Genomic DNA, 23,172 nt, shown 5'->3' on the forward strand with positions numbered 1-23,172 from the left:
ACATGAAAGAAGTAGGAAAGCGGGACATACAGAATGAAGGAAAGGTAAAAAGTCACGTGGTAGAATGTAGATTTAAAAGGGGCTGGTTTAAGATACAAGAAATAGTTAGGAACAAGCCTCAGCTATAGGTTGAGCCTTTATAATTAATACAAGTCTCCGTGTCATTTGGGAGCTGACTGGCAGGACAGAGAAAGACTTGTTGCAGGGAAGTGTATATGATTGTCATTTTTAGAATCAAGTATGGAAAGTAAAATTTCTAAGAGTGATAAGAAGGAGAAAGAAGTTAGCATAGAGAGAGTGTTGTATAATAAGAAAGAGATGTTAAAATCTTTTAGGAAAGGGAGTTTGTCTTTAAAACTTTCAGTTCTATGTGCTGGTCTGTCTCTGCGATTTTACCATTTGAAAATATTTATTGATTTATTTGACTTCATGTGTGTGCACACGCGCATGAGTGTGCCACTGTGTTCGGGTGGAGGTGAGAGTTTTCTCCTTTCACCATCCCTAGAAATCAAACTGAGGTCATTGGTCTTGGCTACAAGTGCCTTTACTCACTGGACCATGTCAATAACCTGATTTCACCCTTTATTCCAGCATTACAGAAACAATTTCCACATGTTAGAGAAAGAAATGTCAATTATGTGTTTACTTGATAGAAGCTTGAAATTTAGATACCAGATCAATCAGAAATCACAGGGCTTTCATTCAGTCAGTTTCCTGGTGCTGGCCTCTGCGCTAGCGTATAATCTCTGTACAGAGACCTGTTTTTCCTCAGTGTCACCGCAGTCAGGAAGAACTTGATTGGTTGCATTCACTTAAAAAGTTCACATCACTCCTGGGCACTCCCTGCCCCTCCCTCTTCCGTGCTTTGTATTTTCTATGATTAAAGTGACATAGTTTTCACTCTTAATCCATACACTGCTCACAATGCTTCCCATGTACTAATATATTTATTTCTTTATGTAACCATTAAGAAAGATATGGTATTATTGCTATTATCACGGTTATTAGCTTTATCTTAGAGATGAGGAATGGGAAGCAATGAGAGGTAAATGGAAGCTTTGTTTTTTTTATCGTATGTTATTTTAAAGCACTGCTTCACTTTCAGCTGATACACAATAATAATTATGCATGTTTTGGGGCAAAATATGATACTTAAAACATACTTTTTAAAGGATAAATTGACTTAGCATATCCGTCAACTCAAACATTCATTTCTTTGTCACAAGAGCATTTTGAATCCTGTCTTCTAGTTATTGTGAAATATGCACAACAATATTATTAACTACAGTATTGCAATTGTCCTATAGTACAGAATGCCAGTATTATTCCTCCTGTGTGTCTTTCTGCAACCATTGGTCATTGTTCTGCTCACCAGTATCTGCTGCCTCTGCACATAAGCCTCTGATTGCCACTCTGAATGTCTACAGATCAGTTTTTTTAGATTCCTCAGATGTGAGCTCATAAGGCATTTGTCTTCCTGAGCTTTGATTATAATTTCATACGCGTAAACTCTGCTTTATTAAAAAATAAATATTTGACCTATAATTCTACCTCTGGGTATATACAGAGAGTTGAAAACAGTTTTTTAAGCCAAAGGTTGTTCATGAATATTTATACAACATTATTCATAATTTCAGTCAGCAGGTGGAAACAACCAAATGTCAAGCAGTAGATAAATATACAAACAAACCGTGATATAGCTGCACGGTAGAATGTGATTCAACTATAAAATTACTAATGTATACTGTACCATGGTGAAGTACTGGAACTATTAATGCACAGTTTTGTTGATCTGAAATGTCCCCAGTGAATATAAGGAGAGGGAATGGAGAGGTGACTCAGTCATTAAGAGCACTGGCTCCTACTCCAAAGGACCCAGGTTCAATGTACAGCTCCCACATAGCAGCTCACAACCATTTCTAACTCCAGGCTCAGGGAATCTGATGCCTTCTTCTGGCCTCTGGGCACCCGGAATGTGCATGGTGTACAGGCATATATGCAGGCAAGACATTCATATGCATAAAATAAATATTTTAAATAGACATAGAATAGATAAGTGTCTGCTTCTGTTTGTAGGGGAGGATGCAAGAGACAGTTAAAAGGCGAGTGTCTCCTTATGGTCAAGAAAGGGTTAAAAATTAACTGTGTAGTTGTGGTTGCACACCTATGCGACTTTATTAAAGCCTGATTTCTTACACTTTAAAGAGGTGTATTACAACATACATAGAGTGTATGGTTGTAAATTGCATATCAATAAATGGTTACAAAATACATTTTTTTTAAAATATTTCTTTATTTATTATGTATACAATACTCTGTTTGTGTGTATGCCTGCAGGCCAGAAGAGGGCAGCAGACCCCATTCCAGATGGTTGTGAGCCACCATGTGGTTGCTGGGAATTGAACTCAGGACCTTTGGAAGAGGAGGCAATGCTCTTAACCTCTGAGCCATCTCTCCAGCCCCACAAAATACATTTTTTGAGAAAAAAATCGAGTTTTAATTCCTGACATCTTAGGAGTTCTTGGGCCCACCATGATAAAGTTTTCAAACTGATCCCCAGGGATGCTATAGTAGGGCAAGGATTTTTATTCATTTTGTTTGCCATTACACCTGCCATTTAGTAGACAGTACATTCCCATGAGGAACTCTTCAGGATTTAAAAAAAAAAGTAGCCAGGAGAATGGAAGCTTTAGGAGGACGTAAATTTCATCTGTTTTCTTCAATGTTGTTTTCTGTTGATCTTGAGCTGTGCCTAGCATGATAAAAGCACTCAGTAAGTATTTGTAAAATGAAGTCACTGTTTCTTCCATCTCACGTTCAATGGAAACTAGCTTGTTCAGTATTCATCCACATGGAAAACGGAGGGAGAGAAAAATTCATGAAAATAAAGCAACTGGCGATGAATATAAACTGAGTATTCAAAGATGAAGAAATGGCAATTTTGTGTAAAGTCTTTCAAACCTCTTAACGATTAAAGGGATTGAAGGAAGGGATATAGGGTTCATTCCATTCACTGAAACTAAACTCCCATCACCACATTAAGAGATCCAGCTTATGCCTCACCTGCAGACAGTCGCACACAGAGAAATAAAGACAATTAGGAGAATTAAGGGTATTCATGCATTATGAAGGGGGAGGTGAATTAATAGCAGTCCAGGTGGCTGTTTAAGCAAGTCCAGAGCAGTAACAATACCAATAGATATGTGAACTTGGAAGGTACCAATTTCAAGTGACCTCAACCCCAGACAAAGAATTCTAGGGCACTAAGGAATGCTGAGAGTGGGAGGAATAGTATTATGCAGGGAAGAGTCTCCAAACTGATTATCCAATACCACATATGGTCAGCCCTGAAAACATACATACAAGCAACATTATATGGACTAAGTAGGTTGTATTTACATACTTAGGAATGTATACATATATATATATATATGTAAAAACAGTCAAAGAAATAGAGGCCATGGACTTGAGAGAACACAGGGAGTGCTATATGGGAAAGGTTGGATAGAGTCAAGGGAAGGAATGCTATAATTTTTTTTTATTTTTTATTTTTTGTTATTTATTTATTTATTTACTTATTTATTTATTTATTTAAGATTTCTGCCTCCTCTCTGCCACTGCCTCCCATTTCCCTCCCTCTCCCCCAGTCAAGTCCCCCTCCCTCATCAGCCCTAAGAGCAATCAGGGTTCCCTGAAGTGTGGGAAGTCCAAGGACCTCCCACCTCCTTCCAGGTCTAGTTAGGTAAGCATCAAAACTGCCTAGGCTCCCACAAAGCCAGTACGTGCAGTAGGATCAAAACCCAGTGCCATTGTTCTTGAGTTCTCAGTAGTCCTCAGCAAGTCCGGTTTATTTTCAGACCCAGGCCAGCTGGCCTTGGTGAGTTCCCGATAGAACATTCCCATTGTCTCAGTGTGTGGGTGCACCCCTCGCGGTCCTGAGTTCCTTGCTCATGCTCTCTCTCCTTCTGCTCCTGATTTGGACCTTGAGATGCTATAATTATATTTTAAGAAACTGCAGAAGCTCTTTGGCTTGAGGACATAACCATGAAACAAATAAACAAATTTCTTTCCATTCCATAGCTCATGATGCTGTGAGATTAGTAAAAGGTAATAAACAACTAAGAAAGAAAATATAAAGTATGAGAAATGGTGTAATTTGAAGGCCAATGACATTAGAAGCACGAAATTGGAATCCAAAATAGTAGATTTCCTTCAGAGCTTGGCTCTCTTAAAAGCTGTGTGGGGGAGGAGATAATAGGAAAATATTAGTTGACAGGTACAAAATTACTGCTAGATAAGAGGAATAATTTTTAGTATTCTATATCAGAGCATGGTAAATATAGTTAATAACATCACTGTACAATTCAAAACAAGAAGACAAGGTAACAAACAAATGCTGAATAAATATCTGAGGCAATGTATGCCAATTGTCCTGATCTGATCACTGTACATATTTATATACATGTTTAGAAATGTCACACTACACCCTCAAAATATGAACAATTATTATGTGCCCATTAAAAAGAAAATGAATTTTAAAAACACAAATGAGCAAAAAGATCTTTTTAATACTGCTGTGTATGAGCAAGAACAAGCAAGAAATACATTCAAGCAAAACACCTATGACTTTGAGAGCAGCATTTAGCACTTAAGTTAATGCTTTTCTGTAGGCCACAAGTCAAAATTACAAACGGAGAAACCATCAGGAGTTGCTCCTGTCACCTGCAATCCAAATCCATTAAATCCATTCCCTCTGCTTTTAGGTACTTACAGTTATCTTGAATATTTCTGATATAATTCTTATAAGGGCGTAAAGCAAACTGATTTTGAAAACAGGCAAATGCTTCCCAGACCAGTCTCTCTCTCTCTCTCTAGTATGAGCTAGTCTGATAGAAATATAGTTGGACACCTCTCACTGGATTTGAGGGAGAATATCATGCATATAATAACAATTAATAAAATAAGTGGCTATGAATTTGAAGGAGAGCAGGGTGAGGCATATGAAAGGTTTGGAGGGAAGAGAGGGAAGGAAAAAGCAGTATAATTAAATTACAATCTTAATTAAAATAGTGTCCTTAGGAGTAATTTTACTGTTGTATTTCTTTAACAGAACAATAGTGTTTGTTTTCCTCCTAGGTCCATGACCTAGATAGCCTTGGCTTCCAGGCCACCCACACAGTGTTAGGCATGGGTTCCATCTCATAGAGTGGGTCTTAAATCTAACCAGATAGTGGGTGGTTACTCCAGCAACTTTTGTGCCACCACTGCACCAGTGAATCCATTGTAGATGGCAGGGTTTTTTGCTTGGTTAGCGATTGCCTTTCTCCTCTGACAGTTTTTAGAGTGCCTTTCAGCACCAAGGACTAACATCTGAAGGGGTGACGCCTCTAGTCAGGCACCAGCTCAACTTCTCTAAGTTCAATGGGATATGTACATGTTGTCCACAATAGGGCTTCTGCTAGATAGTTTTATGTCAACTTGACACAAGCTAGCATCACTGGAGAGGAGGAAGCCTCAATTGAGAAAATATGCCTCAGTAAGATCAGGCTCTAGGCAAACCTGTAGGGTATTTTCTTAGTTAGTGATTTATGTGGGAAGGACCAAGCCTGGACAAGCCCTGCTTTCTTTAAGAAAGACTGAGCAAGTCATGAGGAACAAGCCAGTAAGCAGTACCCCTCCATGGCATCTGTATCAGCTCCTGCATCCAGGTTCCTGCTCTCTTTGAATTCCTATCCTGTCTTCCTTTGATGATAAAGATGTTGGAAGTGTAAGCCAAAAAAAAAAAACCCTTTCTTCCCCAACTTGTTTATTTTTTATGGTGTTTCATCACAGCAGCAGAAACCCTAACTAAGACAGGGCCTAAGATAGTTTGTGGAGGACATACAATAGCCTTAGCAATAGTTGAGATGCTTGGGGGTTCCACTGAGTCCCTTTGGCCAGCAACTCAATAAGATGTAATCCATTCCTAGCACTGGAGGCTTCATTTGGTGGTGAGATATGTCTAGTTGGAAATTTGTCCCCTCCATTATTTGGTGACTAGATTGCTTTCATACATGTATATATTTAAGACATTTCTACTACATTAGTTTTCCATACAACCCCTCAAATGGTCATTAGTTTTATCTGTCTCTCTCCACCTTTTCTCCCTTTCTTTGTTTGAACTTTCCATTCTAGTCTTCCCATCTATCCATGATTATTTATTCTATTTTCCCTTCCTACGGAGATCCTTTCCACCCCCATTCCCAGTCCCTTATACCATACCTAACATCTGTGTCTATGCAGACTGTCCAGCTACTTGTCAAAGGCTTCACAGCTAACATCTACATATAAGTGACTAGATAGCATGTGGTGATTTGAATAGAATGTCCCCACCATAGGCTCCTGGACTTTAATGTTTAGTCACTAGGGGTAGAACTATTTGAGAAGATTAGGAGGTGGCCTTATTGGAGTTGGCATGACCTTGTTGGAGAAAGTGTGTCACGTTTGGTAAGCTGTGGGATTTCAAAAACCCTTCAATTCCAGTATCTCTCTCTTTCTGCTGCCTGTAGAGCTCCAGCACCATGTCTGCCTGCGTGCCACCATGTTCCCAGCCAGTCTGAGAATGGACTAAACCTCTGAAACTGTAAACAAGCTCCAATTAAATGCTTTCTTTTAAATAATAGTTGCCATGGTTATGGTGTTTCTTCACAACAACAGAACACAAAGACAAACCATATTTATCTTCTGGGGTCAAGGTTACCTCTCTTAGAATGAGTTGTTCTAGCTTCACCCATTTTCCTGCCAATTTCATGGTTTCATTTTCTTAAAGAGCTAGATAATATTCCATGGTGTAAATGTACCACATTTTCTTTCTTTATCCAATGATAGAGAATGTTTTAGAATGCTTAATTTTTTACATTTTATTTGTCTAAGTGTGCATACACATGTATGCATGTGTGCTTGCATGTTCCCTAGCATGCATGTGGAGGTCAGAAGACAGCTTGTAGGAGTAGAGTCTCCCTTCCTACCATGTGAGTTCTATGGATCAAAAATGGATCATCAAGCCTGGTGGCATTTTATCTTTTTCTTGATGATAAGGAAAGCGGCAGCAGTAATAGCAAGAACGTGTCCGTCAAGGAGTCCTTCAACTGGCAATGGCCACAATAGTGTGAACAGGCCTGACACTACTACTCAGTTCCAGCCAGTTCTATGCTTGAGGGTACACAGGCTTCCTGTGGTTAAAACCAACATGTGCCAGGAAATTGTATTTATATATGGTATTCTCCAATTTTTAGATGTTACCAACTATTAAAAAAAATAAAACTCAATGGGGACAAAAATGTGTTCCTCCAAATAAACAATTTTTATTTTCCGTTGTAAACCAGCATTTATTGAAAAAAAATTTAAGATGGAAGGCAATACATTAAAAATACAAAGATAGACATGACCCATATTTCATAATCAGCTCCATCTAACCGAAAGTACAAGATTAAGAGTAGAGACAAAAAGAAGCCTACCTTACCTGTGTTGTCCACACACAAGTAGTGGGAAGTGTTGTTTTACTGCATGAGTTATACTGAAAGTTAGTGAAAATGTTTACCAAAAAGTCATAACTATCAAGGATAAATTTTCATTAAGAGAAAATGGAGACACTGTGGTCAACCTCTAAGAGTCTTCTTAAAATGACAGCAGCTATTTTGGCATGCAAATCTACTGTCACTTTTTTTTGCATTGTACAAGATTCTCAGTTTCTTCGGATTCTTTTGGATGCTTCTTATTGACTTTAGATCAGGAAATCAAGAGCTCCAAACATGGATTAGGAATAAACAACCTCTTATTTGTGCAAACCTGAGCTCTAACTTTACATAGCGAAGAAGGAAATGTCAAGAGGATGTGTGAGCTATACAAAGTCAGGAATAGTCTTTGCTGAGTCTTGAATAAATAATATCTTTACAACCCTATTAATGTGAAAGACTAGGGCTACTTTTAACCTTGTTTATCAACCCTGATTTTTTAATATGTGGACAGTGTGTATACCGAAAGAAATTTATCACTTGACTATGAAAAATATCTATCAACACAAAAATCATTTTGTGAAAATTAAACATACAGCAAACAGAAAACAAAGTTTTAGTTGATTTTTCTCCAAGCTGAATATTTGTTTAATGCAATCACCAACTCAAGACTATTTTCATATAGGATATTTTTGCATATATATATATGTATATGTATATATATATATATATATATATATATATATTTTTTTTTTTTTTTCAAACCATACCTATTGAGGGCATTCAGTTGTCTGGTTTCCTGTTCAAGAAATATTTGACAAAATTCCCAGTCCCAGGATAAATACTCTCTACTAAGTTCTCAAAATAAATATGCCTGAAGACAAAGGAATCTTTGTTCCCTGTTGCGACAACCCATTTTCACACACTGGGAAAAGAAATGATTTGGCAGAAGGCATGCGTACAGGCTGTATTTTAAAGTGGAGAGGTGAGACTGTGTGCATGGCAACACAATTGACTCCATCGGCTAGAAAAGATGAGCTTATGCATGAGAGAAAGACTGAGAATTCCGTTGTGATTACCTTTTAGCACATGGTGCCCGCATTCTCTCACTATGCACTCAGAAACCACCAACCCTGGAGGGCTCTGCTTTAACTAGCCAGGTTTTGCTCTCAAGCTCCATCTTCACCTACATCATGGTCCTGTTGAGAATATCCAATTTCTCACACAGTATAATCCACTTTGGCCTCTATCCAGTCACTCTACGTCGTGGGGTTCTGGGTATATGTGTGATTTTCGGGTCGGGGGAGACAAGGGGCAGTGGTGGCTTGTTTTTTCCAGTGGCAGCAGGGTGCTCCCTTCACTGGTGTCTGCAAGTAGAGCCGATCTTGACCGTGGACGTTTTGCTTTGTACAGTCCTTTCTCAGCATAGTGTCTTCATAGACTGTATATAGTATCCTTATTATTATATACGCAAGCATCTAACATTGATTATATGTACAAATAAGTTCTAAATTAACACAGAGAAAGAGATTACTGCTAAGCAGCTAAACTCCTGCCTAAAGTGTTTTTAGAGGGGATTATTAGAGAAACTACACAATGTGCTCAGAAAACACTAAGCCTTTAAGAAATTTTCCTAGCTGGGCCTAGTAGTACATTCCTATAATCCTAGAACTGGGTGGGTGGAGGCCATCCTGGGCTTTGTAAGCCCTTGTCAAGAAGAAGAAGAAGAAGGAGAAGGAGAAGGAGAAGGAGAAGGAGAAGGAGAAGGAGAAGGAGGAGAAAGAAGAAGAAGAAGAAGAAGAAGAAGAAGAAGAAGAAGAAGAAGAAGAAAAAGAAGGGGGAAGTGGCAGAAAATAAATACCACAGCTACTAAAGAACAATTGAAAATATACACACAAGAAATGTCATCCACAAGCATTTACATAATTTACAAGCTTTTGTGCTGTTTTTAAAGCAGATGTTTCCTGCCGACGTTTGGAAGAAGAAAGGACACTTATGCCATTTCTTCTTATTATGTGATGAGTTATCTTCTCTGAGTCTTTTCTTCTCAGTTTAGTATTAGAGGAACACGCATGCATTTCATATGTATGGGAAAACTGTAGTCACCATTTTCCAAGTCACCATGTCTGGAGTCATCTGGAAACCGGAGTTTGTCCTTCAAAGAGCACAAGCATTTGGGCAAACGGGACCTTGAACTGCGTGAAGGGGAGCAAGTCAGCCCCGGGAGCCATTATTTATTTACAAATTAGACATCATGTACACTTTCAGTCTTCTCTGTCCATATGAAAAATTTCAAATGTTTTTACTGTTATTCATTTCATACATGTATCTGTTTACAAGATTATGTATGGTTTTCCATTGCAGAAAAGGCAGACTATTGAAACCATTGCCACCTGCTGGTCAAATCTAAAACTACACCTCTGAGTGTGTGCTGTGGAAAGGTTAATAGAAAGGGATGATTAATAAAAACTCAGAGAGAGAAAATGGGGTTTAACCTGAAGACCCGAAAATCAAAGCAGCCAGCCATTGGCTTTTACCTCAATCTTAGTCCAAAATGGCAATCCTGCCTTCAGGAATCTCAGAATGAGACTGTGTCTGAGAGCTGTCTCTTCCATTTTATAATCATCTCTACTTCTGAGATTAAAGGTATGCATCACTGTACTGCCCAGTTTCTATGGCAAACTAGTGTGGCTACTGGGTTTAAAGGTGTGTGTTATTGCGGCCTGGTCTGTACGACTGAGCAGTGGAGTTACTCTCTGAACTTCAGGCAAGCTTTATTTATTAAAATAAAAGGGAAATGCCACTACAGGCCTGACTCACCAGTTTGCTAGAAACCTAAATGGCACAGCCGGTCATTTCTGCAAGAAAGGTTGGTGCTTGGATCCCTGAGCTCCTGGAAGGAAATCCAACTTGTTTGACCAAGAGAATGGGCAGTGTGAGTGTCTCTGAGGGAGAGTAGGCTAGCCTTTGGGTATGCGGAGTACGTATTTGGTGGCTAGCTTTCCTCCTCCTCCCCTAGCTTAGGTACTATTAATTTCTTTGCCAGAACGCTAGACTTGTACAAAGCTGAGAAGCCTGGGGAGATGGCTCAGAGGTTAAAAGCCTTAAACAAGTGGGGATTTTCTTTTCCCATGTTATTTTTCCACTGTGATTGTCTAGCACATCAGGAAGTGAGAATATTCATGTCTTCTTGCCCAGCAGGTCGTTAGCCTCCCAGAAGGCTGGGTTGAACATGGTGAATAGCCTGGTGGCATTTTGCAATACCTATGTGACCCAAAGCACCCTGGATCTTCCCTAAGACCTTCTCACGAGCTTGTTGATTTACAGAACCTATCTTTATGGGAGGTGTCAGATGTAGTCGATATATAGAACCCATCTTTACGGACAATGTCATGCGTTGTTTATGAAGAGTTTTGATGGAGTCACATCTTAAGCATTATTGTGTTCTTGGCACTGAGTTACCTAGTTAATTATTACTAGGAAAAATTTCGCCAATTTGTGCTGTGCTTCAATATGTCTAAAATAAACTCCCCAGGGTTAGACTTTCAAAGTTTGACCCAACACCAGCTGCTTAGTTGTACTGTACCCAACTGCCTTCTGGCATCCTGTGGATCGTTACTCTCCTGGCCATGGTAGTCGCAGAGACACCCACAGAACAGACCTGAAAGAATGACTAGAATATGGATTTATTAGGGTAGCTTACAGACTGTGTTCCAGGGAGTACAACAAAGGCCATCTCCTGGCAGAAAAGTCAAGTGCGAATTCAGTTGTTGTTCAATCTATGAGATTGAATGCGTCAGGAATCCAGATCCGGTGCTGGAATCCCAGGGAACTCCTAGCGAGCCACTGGGCTGCCATCTGTGTTGGATCCCTGAAGAAGTAGGCTCTAACAGAAGTGCAGGAAAGCCTCAGCAGCAGGCTAGATGGACTTGTCAGTACAACGGAGAGCAAACAGGCAAAGAGCAAAATTATCTTCCTGCCATGTTCGTTATCATACGGACTGTCACAAGACGGGGACTGTCACTAGATGGGGACTGTCACTAGACGGTCTGGACAAACTTGGGGGGAGTCTTCCTACCTTGAATGATCCAATAAAAATAAATCCCCCACACGCATTCCCAGCTGCTTGGGTTTGAGTCGATTCCAGATATAGTCAAGTTGGCAACCAAGATTAGTCGTCACACATAGAAATAAAGTATCCTTTGCAAGTTTAGGACTGATTATATATACAATGAAACCAGACTGTATTTTTTCCAGAGTTTCCTGGGGGAAAAGAGAAGCCATGGGAAGCTTCAGTGATACTATCTCTCTCCACTGGACATTCTTTTTCCTGCAGCGGAGACGGGTGTAACAGAAAGTAAAGGCAGGAGACAGAGCAGAAGATCAAGTGCAGTAAGGGACTGTGGCAACAGGGAGGTAAGGGGTGCAGACTTTCCCGGATTAGCCATGGCAACTATCTGGTCTTGTAGCATAAGTTACCTTAAGGGCTTTGGAGGAAAACAGAAAATCCACACACTATTTCCTACCATTTCATATACTTTCCTGTCCTTGTTATTTTTTGACTTATATATTATTTTTTGGGAGAAAAAAAAGATTCTAAAGATGTATAAGAGAAGAGTTCATTTGAACCAAGCAGCGCACAGGGGGAACCAATCCTAACAGCAGATCTTCAAGACATAAGACGGAATCAGTAACCTGTGTGCTGACAGCCATCTCACCACTGCCTGTGGAGAAGTCACTTCCTCAGAAATACAAGTTTCTACTTTGGTGTGTACATACCAGAGCACAGGGAAGATAGCATAGCAAAATATGTCAAATGTTAAGCATGGGATGGCAGGACGGCTCGTTGATTATTTTTTTCTTTATTAGCAAGCACCCTCACGTCAGTTTAGGGAGTCAAGTGAAAAGTGTACATGTTAAGTATCAGCCTGTGCCAGGCCAGGTTTACTGAACATTTTAGATCCCTGCTCCTATAATTCCATTGTACACTGTAACTTTGTTACAGCACAGCTCTCCAAGGACCTTAGAAAGGGTAGAGCTCTCAAAGTATGGTTACCAGACAGGGAGTGTCAGAGTCATCTGGGAGCTTGCCAGAAATGTCAATTTTTGGGCTTCATCTGCCAGCTGAACTAGAAATTCCTACAACCTGGTTGGTTGTAGCAGGCTTAAGAGACTGGGTGATTGTGATGGCAGCTAAAGTTAGAGACTCTTGTCTCTTCAGAACTTAAAAGTTATATAGTGAATGCAGTCAGCTAATTTTTAATTAAGAAATCAATCATTATTTTGTTCCACATACTCAGATTTGCTCCTATTTATTTATTTATTTATTTATTTAAGATTTCTGACTCCTCCCCTCCACCGCCTCCCATATCCCTCCCCCTCCCCCAATAAAGTCCCCCTCCCTCATCAGCCCGAAGAGCAGTCCAGGTTCCCTGCCTTGTGGGAAGTCCAAGGAACCCCCACCTCCATCCAGGTCTAGTAAGGTGAGCATCCAAACTGCCTAGGCTCCTACAAAGCCAGTACGTGCAGTAGGATCAAAACCCAGTGCCATTGTTCTTGACTTCTCAGAAGTCCTCATTGTCCGCTATGTTCAGCGAATCCGGTTTTATCCCATGCTTTTTCAGACCCAGTCCAGCTGGCCTTGTTGAGTTCCCAATAGAACATCCCCATTGTCTCCATGTGTGGGTGCACCCCTCGCGGTCCTGAATTCCTTGCTCGTGCTCTCTCTCCTTCTGCTCCTGATTTGGACCTTGGGATTTCAGTCCGGTGCTCCAATGTGGGTCTCTGTCTCTGTCTGCTTTCATCTCCCGATGAAAGTTAACCTCCAGGAGGATGCCTATATGTCTTTCTTTGGGTTCACCTTCTTATTGAGCTTCTCTAGGATCACGAATTATAGCCTCAATGTACTTTATTTATGGCTAGAAACCAAATGTGAGTGACTACATTCCGTCCTTTTAACAAAAGAATTTTGTTTCTTGCAAGATTGGTTGTTTGCGCCCTCTGGTGACCATATTTCGAATTGCACCATGGCTGTCGCTTCAGTAAGAGACATTAAAAAGGAGGGAGATTTTAGCCATTCTGACAGGTGTAAGATGATATCTCAAAGTTGTTTTGATTTGCATTTCCCTGATCGCTAAGGAGGTTGAGAATGACCTTAAGTGTCTTTTGGCCATTTGAACTTCCTCTGCTGAGAATTCTCTGTTCAGTTCAGTGCCCCATTTTTTAATTGGGTTAATTAGCATTTTAAAGTCTAGTTTCCTGAGTTCTCTATATATTTTGGAGATCAGACCTTTGTCTGTTGTGGGGTTGGTGAAGATCTTCTCCCAGTCAGTAGGTTGCCTTTTTGTCTTGGTGACAGTGTCCTTTGCTTTACAGAAGCTTCTCAGTTTTAGTAGGTCCCATTTATTCAATGTTGGCTCCCAGGTGCCCAAGCCGAGGTCCCCAGTTAATTCCTTGGGCAGCTGGGGATAGGGAACCTGAAATGACCCTAGCCTATAGCAATACTGACGAATATCTTGCATATCATCATAGAACCTTCATCTGGTGATGGATGGAGATAGAGACAGAGATCCACACTGGAACACTGGACTGAGCTCCCAAGGTCCTAATGAGGAGCAGAAGGAGGGAGAACATGAGCAAAGAAGTCGGGACCACGAGGGGTGCACCCACCCACTGAGACAGTGGAGCTGATCTATTGGAAGCTCACCAAGGCCAGCTGGACTCTGACTGAAAAAGCATGGGATAAAACTGGACTCTCTGAGCATGGCGAACAATGAGGGCTGATGAGACACCAAGGACAATGGCAAGCGGTTTTGATCCTACGCAATGTGCTGGCTTTGTGGGAGCCTAGCCAGTTTGGATGTTTACCTTCCTAGATATGGATGGAGGGGGGAGGACCTAGGACTTACCACAGGGCAGAAAACCCTGACTGCTCTTTGGACTGGAGAGGGAGGGGGAAAGGAGTGGGGGGAGGGGGAGAAGGGTGGGAGGAGGAGGAGAAGGGTGGGAGGAGGGGGAGGGAAATGGGAGGCTGGGAGGAGGTGGAAACTTGTTTTTTTTTCTCATTTTCTCAATAAAAAAAAAAGAAAAAAAAAGGAGGGAGAGCAGAAAAAAACACCCGCTTCCCCGGAATTCCACAGGAGACACTTTCAGCATGTAATGTAGCAGATGAAGCACTGATTCACAGTGTCTAATGCATTAAATCACACGGTAGACTATTTCCTTATGCATATGATTATAAATATGTTTTTGTGTAAAGTCCTTTTTACTTTATAGTATATTTAGCATAGCTTCATGTACAGCAATATTTTTGAAGCATTAATTTGGGGACTGTGGCGAACTGTGGTGTGTGGTGTATGCAGAGGCCAGAGCGGAATAGTGGTGTCGTTATCACTCTCCATCTTTTGCCTTGAGACAAGATCTCTCACTAAACCAGAAACTGGCTTATCTGGCTAGATGGGCTCACCTGTGATGTCTCAGAACCCACCTGTCTCTCCTTGGAAATGCCGTACTTCTGCCTGTCTCTGCCCTTCCCCCAATTCTGGTGTTACAGGTATATGCAGACATACCCGGCTTTATATGTGGGTGCCAGGGATTCAAGCTTAAGTTCTTATGCTTGAACAAGAGCTCTTATCCATTGAACCCTTGACTGTCTTCCCAGCCCCTTGCCATATTAATTTTGTTTGTTTTTGGTTTTGGTTTTTTGAGACAGGGTTTCTCTGTGCAACAGTCCTAGCTGTCCTGAATCTAGCTCTTGTAGACCAGGCTGGCCTCAAACTCACAGAGATCTGCCAGCCTCTGTCTCCCGAGTGCTGGAATTAAAGGAATGTGCCACCACAGCCCAGTGACATATTAGTTTTATAAATAAATCACAATAGTTTTGTCTTACGTTATCATAGTTTTATTCTAATGATTTTACTGATTAAGAACTCCAATCCTTGAAAACACTAGAAAAATTAGTAGAGGCATTAACTTATGTATTCTTTATTATGTACTACCTCAAGATAACCACTCTATAATGTGGAAATGTTCTCCAACGATGTGTGGACTTGTTATTTTTTTAAAACATGAGATATGTATATTCATATACAAATAAATATTTATATTTTCTTTAAAATAAGATATAAAGCATAAATAAATAAAATAATTATATGCTCTTTAAAAGTCATGTTGAATATCATGCTCTATATCTTGTTTATATATCCACATACCTTGATGCTTTTGATTATATTTCTTTAATGTTTGTTCATGCAAGCAATTTTACATGTGTCAATGGCCAATTCTTTTTCTTGTTTGAATTACCTGTTGGAATTGGTGAACATGATTCTTTTGGACTGATAGAATTCATCTATGTTGGGCAGATTAATGTCTAAAAACAGTGCTTCAAATACTGGTACCCATGCTGGACTTAAAAGTGCTGAACTTTGACTGGCATCTGATGCCTGCAGGGAAGAGATACACACTGACATCTACTGCTAATTATCCAATCCAGCTGCGGCCCTGAGGAGCTGGACCTCTTTGCCTTCACCGCAATCAGTGTCATCTTCCAGCTCCGTGAGATTCTGACAAGACTGTAGGCCCTTAGATACAGCATTTACTTTGTGTTCATGTTTGTGTGGGTCCACATATGTGTACAGATGTGTGTGGGAATGGAGACCAGAGGTCAGCCTTGGGTGACATTCTTCAATTCTTCAGGAGCCATCTACTTTGAATATATATATATATATATATATATATATATATATATATATATTCTTCTTTGGGAATGTCACATCATGAACCTCAATCCTGATCAACTCCCCAGTCTCTCCATATCCACCCATTACTCCTGCAGCATCCCCCTGTCAAAAGGAAATACCCCAAAATGTATTAAAAAGGAAAGAAACAAAACAGCACCTGGCTGCTCCCTCTGTGCTGCCTCTCCAATATCTCTTTATTTGTCCTAGTGGCGTTGGTAGACCCTTTTGTCCAATTAGTACCACCCACAGATGTTCATCGCAGTGAGTCATTGGTCTGGCTCAAGGCCTCCGGCCTGTGGTACACCAACAGCACTGGACCCTAAGCGATGCTCCTCTCACGTATGCTGCTGTCCTGAGTCATGGAGATCCTGTGGCTATTGTTCTGAAGGACCAGTTCCTTCATGCACTCCAGCAGGGTAGATGCTAGACTAACCCAACGCTCAGGATGTGGACCTGAGTGGTAGCAGAGCTGGTCAGCCCAAGACCCTGGGATTGCCCCCTCAGGTCAGAGGCAGAGCCCCTGGTGAGAGATGAGGCCATCTCTCCCTAGCTGGGTGGGCAGTTCTCCCATGAGGGTAGGGGCCAGCTCTCCTGTTTCAATGGTTAGTGAGGGGTGGGACCAGCTCTCCCAGGGCATGTGAAGAGTGGATTGAGTCAACATGGCCCTCAGATTTTAACATGAATGGTTCCTATGGCTCCCTGTGGTAACATGGGCCATGGATGTCAACACAGATCCTAGCTGAAGCAGGGCCAAGAACCCAGACATGGCCCTTGACAGCAGGCTGGGGCCCAGATATCACCCTGCCCTGAGTAGCTGCAAGCAGGCCATCCACCTCAGCCTGCTCCTCGCTGCCTTCACTTCTTCACTTTGGCCTCTCTACACAGCACAGGAACCATTCTCTTTCTCTTTCTCTCCCATTTCTCTACCACATATTTACTCATCATAACAGCACCCACCCACCTGGGTGGATTGTGAGGACCCAGGCTGACCTGTGCGTATCTTTCACCTGCCTGAAACAGAGTTTTCCACAGGCTAGGGGCTTGCCAATTAGGCTAGGCTGGTGAGCCAGTGAGGCCCTAGGACTTTGTCTCCCCACCGCTGGAATCTCAAGAATTATGCCAAGCCCAGCTTGTTTTTAATATGCATTCTGGGCATTGAACTCAAGACCTTATGCTTGACAGCAAGAACTTTAACGAATGAGCTACCACTTCAGTCCAAATACGGTATTTTTTAATATGATACCATATCTGAAAATTTTGAAAAGAAATGCTCTTTTCAGAGTAGAGTGGTATTTTACTGAAAACCATATTCACAAATAATATTGGAAAATAAGAGGTTATTCTTTTTTTCAAATGCATACATTAGCATAGTAATTGTGTTTTCCTGCTCTCACACCATAACCAGAAGGTATGTTTTTGGTGTGGGCAGTGCCAGGTTTTATCTTTATAACTAAGGAAACCATTTTAATAGCACATCCACCAATATTCACAAATACATGAACTGTCTTGGGAAAATCTTAGGAAACTGGGCATGGTGGGACAAGATTGTGGTGGGTCAGGTCTACTTTCCACTCATCTGGGTGCCCTCTTCATTCGGTAAATGCTTATTATCTATTTTCAAGCAAATACAACTTTTAGAGAAAAACCTCACTCTGATGTGAAATAAAGGACATTTGAATTTCTCCTACTTAAAAATGCTCATACACAATAAGGCATGTGGAGAGAGGAGCAGCTGGGAGTGCCTCCTCTAGACTCAATGAGCTTTGTCTGGGATTTTGTTTGGTTTTCCTTCCTACACAGTCTCCTGAAAGCACATAGTCTTAGGATAGAATGCTTTGGTCACAGTGACTTTACTCTGGTATGTCATCTAGATAGCCCCTACCCATGCTGTTCCTGGATGAGCTCCTTGAGTTGCAACTCTCTGAAAGGGAGTAAGATACATCTTGTCCCAGTACTAAATTAATGGAGAATAATTATGCTGTTCCAGTGTCCTCAGGCTGGCTTCTCAGTCTTTGTGGCAGAAACGTGGCGAAGAGACACCAGGAGCTGGTGTCCTGGTCTTCCTGATTTCACTTACTCTAATTGCCACGAACCATTTCTTGCTTTGTGTCTTTTCTAAAACCAAGGAACCGTGGTGCCAGGGAAATCAAGAATCTAGTGAGTTTAAACACACAGACCTTCAAATTCACTATGGTACTATTTGTTTTGATGTTGAATCAAAGGGATGCGCCACTTAGTCTCTTCACAGTAAAAATAATCTAATAATAATGAGCTACTTATTAGATCATTGGGGAACATACAAATCCAAATATGACCTTTCAAAACCTAGTGATAGAATTTCACTTTTCCGTGATACAGCTACCCTGAGTCCTAAGCCTCTAGCCACTTGTCAATAATGGATTAGTCACAGCAAATAAGTGGCTGCCAGGAAGAAAATCATACAGGCACTTGAAAATATTCTAATGAGAAAACATGCTTTGAGAACAGATTTAGCTGAACCACACTTCTCGGTTCAAGTGAGCCTCAATTTAGATTCATCAGTCCTCTGCTTTGTTTTCGCAGTCTGCTCCATTCTACATACCACTATCACTGCTTGATTAAAAACCCACTTCATTTGAGATGCTTTAAATAAAAATTGCAAATCAAGGCCAGACAGTGAGTACATTATGGTCTCACAAGCGTATGTGAAAAACAGTGCCATGAAAACACATTTAAATAGTAGCACTGCGGGGAGACCAAGTGAAGATGGTCAGTGCACACACAGCTGAGTGAAGTCTCTCCTGCTACCCCCCAACCCAAGTTCAAGCCAGAGCACACCCAACTGAGAGAAACTCAGAGGAGAGTGTCAGAGAGAATGGCTGTATCTCTGGTAAAAGGTCCCCAGAACATCTGTAATTTCTGTCATCAGAACCTTTTAAAACATATTTGAAGATCAATTCAAGATGGCAGTGGCCGCTGGCACCCGTGGGACCATGGAGCAGCTCATAGTGTGTGTCCTTGGTTCCCTGGTTGGACCTGTAGAGTGGAGTCACCACTGCTGTGATGCTGCCCATGGGCCACAGGCAAGATGTTCATACATCACTGAGGGCAGGGAGATGTGCAGTGGCCTGGAGCTCTGATGTGGGAGTGTCATATATCAATCTGTTGATTTCATTGGTTAATTATTAAAGAAAGTGCTTGGCCTGATAGGTTTGGACATAGGTGGGTGGAGTAAACAGAACAGAATGCTGGGAAGAAGGGAAGTTAGGCAGACGCCATGCCTCTCCTCTCTGGGGCAGATGCGATGAAGCTCCAGCCCAAGATAGATGTACGCTAGAATCTTCTCGGTAAGCCACCACCTTGTGGTGCTACACACATTATTAGAAATGGGTTAGTCAAGATGTGAGAGTTAACCAGAAGAGGCTAGATATAATGGGCCAGGCAGTGTTTAAAAAAATACAAATTGTGTGTTGTTATTTCGGGGCATAAGCTAGCCAGGCGGCTGGGAGCTGGGTGGCAGGAACACAGCCCACAGCTCCTTCTACAGAGCTCCTACTGATCCCATCTCTTGATGGTTTGCCCAGTTGCAAGATCTCCCTAACTCTGGGCAGCAACAGGATATTGGTGACTAGTCACATTGATAGTCTAGTATTAATGGTGCTTCAGAAACCAGAGACTTTGAACCAGACCAGTGACTTGGTGCAATCAATAAGTATTTACATGTAAAGGTGTTCTGATGATATATATACATGCTGCGACACACTGCAGTCTGCAATGTCACTTGATGAATGAAGGGGAGATAGAGAGGTGAGAAGGATTGTGGTGGAAAGAGACAGAACTCAGTGGTGGCAACAAGTGTAGAAGCAGAGACTTGGTGGACAGGGGAGCATGTTTTTGCCCCTTGGCATGGTGGTATGCAACAGTCTGGAGCTCACACAGGCTCTGCTCCTGAAAGTGCTGCCCAGCCACGTACTCACTCTGACTCCGAGAACTGCAGGGTGTCTGAGATGAAGAATGGTTCAGTTTCTGGACTGGGCCTCCTCAAAACCCTAGGACCAGCAAGACCAGAGCAACAGCCTGAAGCCCATGCAGATTCTGTCTCTGAACTCACTGCCAAGCCCAAATATCACCCTGGCTCTGAGCTACCACAGGATAGAGAATGGTTCATTTTCTGAATTGGGCCTTCTCAAAGAATCTCCATGCTCTGTGTTGCCGCCAGAGGCCACATTGCTGTACATGGCCCTTGCTATTAGTGTCTGTAGTTCAAGATGCTGCCAGAAGTCATGTTGCTGTACCTCCTCCATGATGCCACTGGAGTCCATGCTGATGTCCATAGTTCATGTTATTACCAGGAGCCATGTTGATGTCAGTGGTCTATGTTGCTGTTAGGGGCCATGTTGGTGTCTGTGTTACATACTACCAACAGAGGACAAGTGGATGTCCGTGGCCAGGGCTGTCACCTGAGGCCATGTTGGTTGTCTGTGGTCTGTGCTGTAATCTGAGGCCATGTCAATATCCATGATCTGTTCTGCCACCAAGGTCCTCGTAGATGTCTATGGTCTTCCCTACCACCAGAGACCATGTGGATGTCTGTGATCATGGGCTGCCATGGGAGATGATATTGATGTCTGTGGTCTCTGAAGCCACAAGAGAGCATGGTGATGTCTGTGACTTGTGCTGTGGTCAGAGGTCATGATGAAGTTTATGATCCATGATGCTATCAGTGACCATGTGGATGTCTGTGGTCCATGTAGCTGGGGAAAATCATATGGAAGTCAATGATCCATGCTGCCACTGGTTTCTGTGGGCAAAGAAGCATCTGTTGCAGTGGTATCGATGACTACAGACTCTTAATTGAGAATGAGACATTGAAGACTTTTGCAACAACCTCTCTGTCCCCCAAAGAGAAAAGAAACAGTCTAGACAGGAAGTCATCGAGGAGAGTTCTTAAAAATTATGATGAAGATGCTGAAGTGTGGCTCTTCATAAATGGCTTCTGGCAGGGGGACAGGAAAGGACTCAGTTATCTTTAAGGGGCTGGCCACTGAGAGTTTGGTCATGTTGCAATAAGTACAGGGGTAACATAAATTCTACTTGATGTATTTTATTTCTTTCTTTACTCTTTATTTGGTAGAGGTTCATAAGGGTGGGAGGGTAGACCTGGGAGGAATGGGAAGTGAGTGTGATTGGGATGCATTGTATGAAATTCCCAAATAATCAATACAAATATTATATTGCAAAAATAGTGTTGTTTTTGACATAACTTATACATACTATGCAAATGCTTGTCCAGCTAATGGCATTTTAGACAAGAAAGAAAATGCATATATAATGTCATTTACTATTATCCTTTCCTCTGCTGCTGTAGGAAATGTTATTAGGAAATAAACAAGATATTAAGTTTGATTGCATTGTGTGGAACATGGCACCTATAATTACTTTGGCTAACTGAGTTCTCTGTGTTTCCACAGGAGTCCAAGGGACAGGACCCCAAGTTCTCCATCCTGGTGTATCTGGCAAAACTAATCCATTAAATTGACCTAGAAGAGTCCCTGCTTCATGTCTTGGATTTCTGATTTTTTGTAAACCCTGTTCTGTGTCCTCCTGCAGCACCTGGACATGATGAATGGGAAGACAATACAAAGGACACTGTATCCAAACACAAAGCTGAACGCCAGCAGTCATGCCTAAAGGTCCACCTCAGCAAAACTCATCCTGGATTATCCTCCTAATATCAGTATAGTTTCAGCAGCTCCTTGAGGAGCATGCCAGCTCACCCTTTGCCTTAATATGTGTTATTCATTATTAATGTTGTATTGATGTACATTCATTTGATATTGTGTGTAATGATAAAACAATAGGTATCTCTATTTAGAATTCTTCTAAAAACGTGCAGTTGACATCTGTGTATGATGTTTCTTGTACTATTAGAGTTCATTTAGCGTATTATCACTTCTAATATCATTAGGCCTGTTTTCAAATATTTACCTGGAATTCGCATTACATTGTGATTCTTGGCCAATTTCTCTGCTAAGAGATGTAGAGATATTAACCCAATTAACCGCAATGCCAATTATGACTATTTTCTCTTTTTTTCAAACTTTATACTTTAAAATTTGACTATATAGATATTAAGATAAAATATTGGTAAATAGATAAGAAGTAAGGCTGATGATTAAGGGGAAGGTCTAAACAATGTATCTAGGCTAATTGACAGTCTACACAGACATCAGAGCAAAAACTAGTGGTACTTTGTGAGCACAGGTTTTAAGTTCTAAGCATTCATTTATGAGGCTCCTACTCTAGGAAAATTACTTTAAGTTTTTTTCACTCTTTGGGTGCTGGGAATTGAACTCAGAGTTTGGTGTACACTAGATAAGCACCCTACCACTCATACTTCCCCAGACCTTGTTGTTTAACTTCTCATAATACCTGTATCCTGATCTGAATAGTGTCAACAATGAAAAGTATCTTGAACACTTATAAGGATTAAATTAGGTATACTACCCACTGGTTAAAGTTCTGGGTAAATGTCAATGAGCACTTTTTAAATTTTTTTTAAATTTATTTATTTATTTAAGAATTTCTGCCTCCTCCCCTCCACCGCCTCCCATTTCCCTCCCCCTCCTCCAATCAAGTCCCCCTCCCTCATCAGCTCGAAGAGCAATCAGGGTTCCCTGACCTGTGGGAAGCCCAAGGACCGCCCACCTCTCTCCAGGTCTAGTAAGGTGAGCATCCAAACTGCCTAGGCTCCCCCAAAGCCAGTACGTGCAGTATGATCAAAAACCCATTGCCATTGTTCTTGAGTTCTCAGTAGTCCTCATTGTCCGCTATGTTCAGCAAGTCTGGTTTTATCCCATGCTTTTTCAGACCCAGGCCAGCTGGCCTTGGTGAATTCCCGATAGAATATCCCCATTGTCTCAGTGTGTGTGTGCACCCCTCGCAGTCCTGAGTTCCTTGCT

This window comes from Microtus oregoni, unplaced genomic scaffold (genome assembly GCF_018167655.1).
Source record: "Microtus oregoni isolate MIOR12 unplaced genomic scaffold, Mior012 000050F_ref0000143, whole genome shotgun sequence".
NCBI lineage: Eukaryota > Metazoa > Chordata > Mammalia > Rodentia > Cricetidae > Microtus > Microtus oregoni.